This window comes from Oryzias latipes, chromosome 22 (genome assembly GCF_053564925.1).
Source record: "Oryzias latipes strain Hd-rR chromosome 22, Olatipes_Hd-rR_3.1".
In the NCBI taxonomy this organism is placed as follows: Eukaryota; Metazoa; Chordata; class Actinopteri; order Beloniformes; family Adrianichthyidae; genus Oryzias; species Oryzias latipes.
This window is the reverse complement of record NC_136258.1, coordinates 18,919,531-18,929,202: the sequence shown is the minus strand read 5'-3', so window position 1 is coordinate 18,929,202 and position 9,672 is coordinate 18,919,531. Positions and strand designations below refer to the sequence as shown.

The 9,672-nt window shown below is 39.3% G+C and overlaps 1 long non-coding RNA gene across 1 annotated transcript; it reads right to left on the bottom strand.

The window, feature by feature from the left end:
• Window positions 1–4,348: 4,348 nt before the first annotated feature.
• Window positions 4,349–7,578, bottom strand: LOC144988942 (uncharacterized). The gene is made up of 2 exons (XR_013653043.1): window positions 5,515–7,578; window positions 4,349–4,805 (listed from the first exon to the last, which is right to left on the bottom strand). It is a non-coding gene; the product is annotated as an uncharacterized LOC144988942 (long non-coding RNA).
• Window positions 7,579–9,672: the final 2,094 nt, after the last annotated feature.

Here is a 9,672-nt window from a genome sequence, read left to right as displayed (position 1 = left end):
CCCCCCATTGCGCCCTTTTTACCTGCCCTCTCTGGCTGCTGCATACCCTCACTATCGTCTTCTGCCCCTGCCACCCTGGTCAGAGCTACACGTGGCAAATGCATGAAAAAGCTTATATTTTAAAATCTCCACAGCAACCATTTTATGTTTTGGTCAACAAGGGGGGACAAGCAGGTCTATGTAATTTTAGAAGAACATGCAAAGGTAAATTATTGGATTTCTTTGGCATCAGGGCATCATCACATTTCAAATATGTTCATCTCAAATGTCCTACTGTTTTGTCACATCACGCCACATTTGTGAGCTCGCCACTCTAACGCTATTCGAAATGGTCAACTTTAAATCCAACATTTTTTCCAAAATAGCTTCCCAATGATGCTGAGGAGTTGGGAGGCGATAGATCAAAATCTCTGGGAGGCATTTACATTTGTAACTGGTACTAAAGGTGATAATTTTGAAAATTCATGATTATGGGCTCTTCTCCAGGTCAAAGGTCAATAAAACTTTGGTTGTGGTTTTAGACTCAGGCTATGTCCGAATTCCCGCCCTAAACCCTAACTAAGAAAAAACCCTAACTAAGAAAAAACTATACAGTGCGGCACTATGTAGTGCCCTGGATTTTAAAAGCAATTCGGACACCGTGCTCACTACTTTTATTTTTTTTTGTTAAAGGCTGGATAGGACATAATCGACTTCACAAAGTTAAAATCTAATTGATGAGCGTTTTGTGACTATTATTTATTATTCATTATTTAAGTCCACTGCCTTCTGAAGTTAAAACGTTGATGGTTTAGTAACCCTTGTGCTATTCTAAGCACTTTACCATTGGGAGTTGGGTCATCTAGACCCACTAGACAGTGCTCTGAACCTTTTTTCTTCATTGATTGGTGAACCTCACTGGTGTCCATGGATTACCTGAAATCTTTCCACCTTTATCCACCTTTGTTATGGTAGGGAGAACAAGTCAATGTAAGGGTGGGGTCATAGCACAAGGGTTAAAAAAATACATTTAAATACATTTGTTTGGCAAAAATTGTTCCGCTGCAATGCCTTGTGGTCTATATTCGCTGATCTAGTGAGCATCTATGCACACTGGTTTTTCGCAGAGACTTTTGGGAGATTTCTAGGGGACTAGATTTTGGAATTGTAGCACTACAAACTGGCGAACAAACTGGCGAAAGCACTATATAGTGCACGATGTGGTAAGTAGGGAAGGAGTTTGGACACAACTGCAGACACAACCTCCATCTGGCGACATGTGAGTTAAATTTTCTGAATATCACTCAACTTTTCCCCCCATATTGTACAAAAATGTGAAAATCTCTAAATTTCACACTTTGACACAAAATGATTGTCGGTTGTTGTGGCATCCCATAATAACTTTAAAACTTTGTTTGGATATCCCCAACAAATTTTTCGGTTTCATTAATGGATTTTGAAATATTTTTTTAGCCCCAGTCCATGAAATGTGGCCCCAGTCCTTGTTATTTTTGGCCCCATTCCTTGTCATTTTTATGGTTTGTGATGTCATCTTTTTATTTTATTTATTTTTTGACGGGGGGGGGGGGGGGGGGGGGGGGGGGGGGACTGTCATGCCCCATGCCCAATAATCATTTTTGTTTTAGTTCTAGGGGCATGCACTATAATAATATGGTCCTTGCAGTCAGTCCAGGACATGATAACCATTAAAACCTCAGACGCCACAACATCAAATGATGCTAGAGCATTTGTAAGGAAAAATTAGAATGCAATATTATTTTACAAGGGTCATCTTTGTTTAACTCCTATTGTGTTTGGGTCAAAACTGACCTGTTATCAAGTGTGAAAACAGGTCAGTTTTGACCCAAACACAACATACAGGTTAAACACTTGTGTAAAAGTTCTCCACCAATTATCATACATTTATTTTGTAATTTTTTGTTTTTTGCGTCACACGTTAAAAATGCAGCTATTTAGGGTTTTTTTTCTGTCAAGTGTCAACATCTGTTCTTCCCCTCCTTTGATGTTGTATTCTTTGTGCCCTTATAGCTGCTTATTGATCTGCTCCAGTTACTTTTCTGACCTGTGGTATTTACAGTGACACAGCTGCCACGTGGAATGCAAGCAACTGTTTGAATCACTGTAAAAATTAAAGGGAGCAAAAAAGATGTAACGATCGTGCTGTCAAATTTGAATTTAAGTATGGTGTATTTGTGGGTTTAGTAAAACACTGATACAATCGGAAATGTGTTTTAAGGTGGTATTTCCATGGCTTTTTGTTGGATCTAGAGCATACGGGTGAGGACCAAATTCCTGCTTGTTTTCCAACATGTCCTGCTTCGGCATGTTCTAATTAGCTGGACACACCTGATCCAGGCAATCAGCCGCGAGTGGAGCAATGAAATCTGGGAAACATGCAGACACCCTGGCCCTTCTAGGATTAGAGTTGCCCATCCCTGATCTGGAGTTATTGTTAATGGATTTTAAAAATTAGATTAGGATTAGGCAGAAAATACCTGCACAGATCTGACAGTGTAGCTGCAATAACTTTGGAATCACAGTTGGTGCTGCGTTGTGCCCCATTTGTTGCAACAAGAGGAGAGTTTGTAACCTAAAATCAAATATAACACTTTCAGCTGCCAATTTGACCAGACTTGAATTGTGACTACCGACATATTGACATTTGCCTGTCCGGTGTGTTTGTTTGTGTGTATGTGGTACTAACATACACACTGCAGACACACTGGGCATGAAAAGCACATTCTTTAACGCACTTTTGGCATATGGTGTTCACACTGGACAAGCAGGGAGGGACTTCTACTTTTACATTTTGTACCGTTTACCAGACGCATGTCCACCACATACAGTCGGAAGAGGCTTGGTGCAAAATATCGAAGCGTTGCAAAACTTTGCAGTTTGGGGGCCTCTGGCGAACAGTGACACGGGGCCCTCTGCAGTTATAGTAATTTATATATTTTTTAAATCCTTACCTATAGGGTAAAATGTTGACTAACTTCCTTACTGGTCCACTTTCATACATTGTCAAGAATCCAAAGGTTTTGGTAGGAATTTAAAAACTGAAATCACATTAAAGTGTTAAAGAAATGTATTTTAGTAATTATTTTTACTTGGAAAAACAATACATTTCTAAAATGCACTCATTTGTTAATACCTCACTTCCTAGACTAACAAATTAGTGCATTTTATTTAATATATCTTCCAACACTTGAAAGTTTGGCAACAAATTTCTTGCTTTCTCTTTACTTTTTCTTCTTTTCACTCAGCTTCATTTGAACATTTGAAAAAAATAAAGCTTAAAATCAGTATTTAATCATAACAAATAATTGATAGAGTCACAGTTTTCCAGTCCAAACGTCCTCTAAAGACCACCAGACCTATCAAATGACTGTCATTTAATTCCAGCTGAGCACAAACTGCAATTATTCATTTGTCCTCCATGATCAAAGTTCAAACTGTTGGTACTTCTGTGAAGTAAAGGGGATGCCATCCATTCGACACTACAAATCCGAGTCCCTGATTGGTTAAAGTTTGACCTGGTTTAGCTCGCAACACTTTTTCGATAGACACAAATTTTGTATGTTGGCCCCCTGAAAAACAGTCCTAGAAACTTGCATAGCTACACATCAATGTGAGTGTTTTGAAGACAGAAGCCCAAAATGCACATTTACATGGACTTTGGTTTTGGACCAGTCTATTGTGACCCACTGCACTGGAAATCTTCCTCTTCAAGTCTCTTCATTTAAATGCACGAACACCATATCATCTCTGCACAAAGATTAGTCATGACAATTAGCTTTGTCCCCTCCTTTTTTTTTTTTTTTTTTTTTTTTACATTTTTTGTTCTTTATTACTTTAGACTCCATGGCAACAATCAAACCCTGGCAGAAGAAGGAGGGGAACACAGACAGTGAAAGACGTGGAGCGATGCGTCATGGCAGGATGCAGACAATTCAGGCTCTTAATGGGCATAAACTTTACTGGGAAGTGATGATATAACCTTTGAGTTTTCTCCTTCATGCTACGACATGTGTAATGACTTGCGGCATGGCATAAATACAGGAAAATGTGAATGCAAAGTTGTGAGCGAAATATGTGCGAAAGTTCACAACACGCTGTCCCAATGCTACAGAAACAGACCTGGATTTGTCACCAGGATCTTTTTGATTTTATCATGGGACAGTCTGGGAATCTGAACCTGGCCTTGTCGATGTGCTTAGTCTGCCCCCTGTGATATAGCCAGTACACGGTTGAAATGCAGCTGTGCTTCATTGAAAATACACAGGATATTCCCACTTACCCATTGCATAAACAAATACCTGCAAGATAAAGACAAAACAGACCTGAACTCTTTTTGATTTGAATTTTAAATGGTTTAATGGGGAAGATTTATTTTAAAAAAAACTTGTACCTGTGATTTTGATTCATTTAACAAACACACAGACACACATTAAGAGAGTATGAATCACTAAACTGTTGAGAAAATGCAAACACATGAGGCTTTGATGTCTACTGAATTCTCACGAATTGCTGCCTGAGAGGCACGCTGTAATGTTATATCACTGTGAATCACTGTGAGACGTGGACACTGCTACACCCCCATGCAGACGCTAGCTGTTGCACCTTTTGCTGACAGCGGCCCACATGGTCTCTCTTCGGTTTGGGACATCGCATCCCTTCTTCTTTTTCTTCCTACAGGCGGACTGAACCCTTTGGTGAGACAACGGCCCGGTCCTACTTTTCTTTGATGCGAGAGGAGATGGAAACGAGACGTTGATGACACGTCCAGGCTCCTCTTTAGGCTCCTCCTTCAATAAAAAACATGTACAGTGGTGTCAACTTTACTGTTTATGGTAATGTGACATTTTTGTGTGGAATCATTTAAATGGATGGAGGTCACATGTAGCTATTAGTCATTTTTGGACTTTTTTAAGCTCAAATCTGAACTCCTAGAAGCTTTTTTTTTAAATAAAATATGATGTGAAGTACAGATTTAAACTTCAAATCTTTTCACAGCAAAACTTCAGCCATGCCTTAAAGTCCCACTCCCATCATGTTTTGATATATTTTCAAAGCAGTGGTCTTTCAATCATGATTACGCTAATTTTAGAAAAAATCTAGAAACCTGTGTTGTTTTCTATTGCATATTTTCTGCAGAGCGGCAGCAGATCATTGCCTCTGAGTTGGGAGCAGGACTGTTGGCGTGGAGCAACCCCACGCCACCTTCCTGTAACCATAACTGAGCTATCCATTTAAACACTCTCCCAGCATTATTGGAGCTGTCCAGCTGTACCATTTAGAGGCAGATGCCAGCTCGGCGGAGGAAAACATGGATCTAGTCGTCTACAAGCGGATGCATCAGAATGGAGCCGAGCAGGGAGCTTGTAGCCTGCCCGGCATTTTTCGCATTTTTTAAATCAATCCTTACGTGGATGGAAAGTGTCAGTCCGAACACTAACAAAACGAAAATCAAATAAATAACAAACAAATAAATACAAAAAAATAAAACACATTTACTTTAAAAATGGGATTTTAAAAAATCCCATTTTTCTCCTTGTCTGTCAGAAGTCAGAGCTCTGTCTCCCCTTCTGGTCACCAGCCGGAACCGTCTCCACAGTTCTGATTGGACTTCATCTCCCAGCAACCCTAGTGCACAGTTTCTGGATGCCACACACCCAACTCTCATTAGCAATCACTCACAGTACACTTAAGCACTGCACTGAGCCTCACTCATTGTGAAGTATTCTTTGTGCCGCTCTGTCTGCATTACTGAGTGTCATGTCTTCTGATTTCCTGACCCTGACCCTGACCCTGACCCTGACCCTGACCCTGACCCTGACCCTGACCCTGACCCTGACCCTGACCCTGACCCTGACTTGTCTCTGACACTGTTTGCCTGCCACCTGCCCTGAATCTCACCTGGATCCTGACTATTCTAGTTTCTTCTCTGATGCTCCCAAGGTCGTTGTTGACCCCTGCCTGCCAGACACTGACTTAGATTTGTGGACTTTTAGCTGTGCTAATAAAGCCTGCTGCAATCTGCCTGTTCTTGTGACATTGTGTCTGTTTATTCTTAGTGTATGTGCCCAACGCATTGAAATTAGAGTTGAAAAAAAAAGCCTCTTTTAGGAACAAAAATAACACCCCTGCAGCATCATCACACAGCAGTGTCTGGATGGAAGGGGACAGGGCAAGGGAAAATAGAAAGATTAGAAGAAAATGTTCATCACCAGAGCTGAACATGACCTAAAGGCGGATGCAAACGCATCGGAAGTGTTCCTGTCCTTTTTGTTTCCTGCAGTCACACCTCAAGCCTGTGGACAGATAACATCAAACAAACATGTTCTGTCAATGGTTATATAATAAAAGATGAATGACAAAACAAAATAAAAAGATTTAACCCTTGTGTTATCTTAGATGACCCTACCCTTACATTGACGTGTTATTCCTACCATGACAAAGGTGGATAAAGGTGGAAAGAGTTCATGTAATCCGTGGACACCAGTGAAGATCACAAATCATTGAAGAAAAAAGGTTCAGAGCACTGACTAGTGGGTCTAGATGACCCAACTCCCAACGTTAAAGTGCCTAGGATAGCACAAGGGTTAAATGGTCCTTTGAAAGAAATTGTGACTTAGGGTAAAAATGTAAGTAAGAATTGTTACACTAACACACCAGAAATCACATCCTGCTAAAGCATTGTTTCCAGGAAGACATTGTGGCAGCACATCCTATAAGGATATCCTGATGTATTTCTGGATACAGGATATTTGTACCAAACCTGTGTCCACATGTTTTTTTTCCCAAATATAGAACGAAGTATAGTTTTTTAAACCACTTTTAATCCATCAGATCTCGAACTGTTAAGCGAAAACTCTTGCATCATATTGTTGTTGTTTTTATACTCTCTAAAGCCCATAACATCAAAGAATTGACAGAAAATTCTAATATTTTGGGAGTTAAGATGCTTTTTAAAGCCTTTGATGAAATCTACAAAAAAGCAATACAATTTAAGTTATGAGATATAGCATCCATTATGATCCGTTGGGTGAATTGGAAAGTTTTTGTTCACAACAATGTCAGTTTACGATGCAAAAATATTGACATGAGTGTTCGGGAAAAAAAGCCTAATTTTTACCTATTGTGCCAATTGAATACAAACTCATTAACACAACTTTTAACGTGATGTCATAAACACTTATCAGCGTACTTCATAGCGACGTCTTCTCTGTAACTGCCTTGCAGAATGCCTCTGCCAGACCAAAGCAACGAGCAAAAAGCGTTGTACCTGACGTTGATACAGACTTTCAAAATTGGTCAGCAAAATATAACATTTGTGAACTATCCCCCTTCTTTAGTCATGTGGTTTTGTTGGAGGCTTTGGTTCGAATCAAAACAGACTGGTTGATGGCGGTCTGATTACAGACCAGATGCAAGGTTCATGACTCGATCTGGATCAAAGTAATGAAAGACAATCCACTATTGGGAAGAAAACATGAACCGAGTTCTAGACAATGGATTTTAAGAGAAGTTTTGGTCATGTTAATGAGAATGGTGTCACAGAAATGCCTGTATCAAATATGATACAAATGGTTAAGTAGGGTTAAAATACAGTAGTTTTTAGCTGTCTACATTTTAACCTGCAGTTTCACTGTATGAAGTAATAATTTCTGAGTCATAATATAAGTGTGGGCAGGTGGCACATGTTACTATAGTGACAAGATCACAGAGGGAGGCAAGAAAACAATTCAAAAGAGAAAGAGCAGACCATGTGCTGAAAAAGCTAATACACTAATGCCACCGCACTATACAGAAATAGAATTTTTAACAATACTACATAAAAAAAAAACACTTTTTTCACGACTGATAAAAATCTATTAGTACAAATTCTGGAAGATTATAAGTATCCTAACAACAGATTTAATTGACTAAATTTCTTCAGAAGCCAAAAGTTTCAGTGAAAAATAAGCAGATGCGAATGTCAAATGATGTAGAAACAGATAAATGAAACCTTTTGGTGCATCCATGTTGGATTGGCATCAAAGCCGGGGAGATCACCCTGCTGACACTACAATTACGTAATCAAGAGGCCTTGTGTGTCCTACCGTTCCCCCAGAATGTGCAGATTAAAAGAAGAAAAAGTTTGATCTTCTCTGATCTCCTGAATTGTTTTATGAGTTTAAAACTCATATGCTACACAACTTATTTAGTAGCTGTGCTGTAGAAAGACCAGCAGGGAGCTGCTAAAAAGAAAATTTTGTATGCTCTTGTGGTACCATTTCTATCGAATCATAAACCAAAAAAGTAATGTTTATATTTAGTTTAACAGCAGTAGGAAAAAAGACTACACTGCACCAAAGAAGACCTAGGGTATGACTAGAAAAAAAATACAATTTTTGACTTGCTTTGTTGTTTCCTACACAGCCCTAGACATGAAAATATAAAATAAAATTAAAATGAGGGGCTGCACGGTGGCGCCGGCACCATCCAAAAACATGCTTCATAGGTGAATTGATTAATCTAAATTGTCCCTAGGTGTGAATGTGAGAGTGCATGGGTGTGTGATTGTGGACACTCTCCCCTGCGACAGACTGGCGAACAGTCCAGGGTGTCCCCTGCCTTCGCCCACAAGTGGCCAGGATAGGCTCTGGCAGCCAGTGACCCTGAAAGGGATGAACAGAAGAAAATGAATGAATGAATGAATAAAATGATTAAAAAAAGTTGTCTCCTCTCCAAAAAATCTGTATTTTATCTGCACAAATTAGAATTTTAAGGACACAAACTAGTAGTTTGAGTGCACAAATTAGTAGTGGGGATTGAAAATACTAAAATACTATTTTAGAGTACAAAATGCTAATTTGTGTGCACAAAGTGTTAATTTATGTCCAAAAAATATTCAATTGTGTGGACAAAATGATCATTTGTGTACACAAAATACTTATTCATGGGCACAAATTATTCATTTGGGGGAACAACTTATTATTATTCTTTATCAGCTGCAGTGGGATGGTCCTGTGTGGCATTGGATGTCTTCTTTTTTAAAGGAAGAAATTATAAAAGTAACAATGATATGTTGATATATGATCATGTAGGAAAATATTTCTCATTATTTATGCAGTTAAAGAAGCTGCATTTCACATTCGACTATACCAGCTTTTCTTAGTAATGCATTATTATGGGTGACAGAATATTTTACTTTCATCTAATCTTGTAACAACAACATGCTTTGGAGGATTTCACATAAAAACCTTTAACAATTCCACAAACTTGGGGCTGAAACGTTCTGCAGGATTTCGGTTATAAATGCATGCAGAACATGCATCACTTCACTGGCTTCTCCTCTTTTCCACTCTTCAGTTTGACCTGGCTAGCTGTTGCTAAGTTTATCCTAATACAGTGAGCCCCTTAGGCATGCAGCAGCAACCCAGAAAAGACAAGACCCACTGTTGAATAATGGGAAGAGGGAGGAGGTGAAGGAGGGATGATGAGACTCAAGGTGCCACATGCTGACACTCAGTGAAAGGAATGTAGGCGTGTGGATAAATGAGTTTAAAAGACCCTTTGTATCTTGCAACTGTGGCAAATATGAGGATGTTGCCGCTTTTTGCCCACAAAGCTGAAATGCGTTTGTGTTAAACCACCTTCTACCCACTAGAGTTTTCTGCCCTCTTTCTG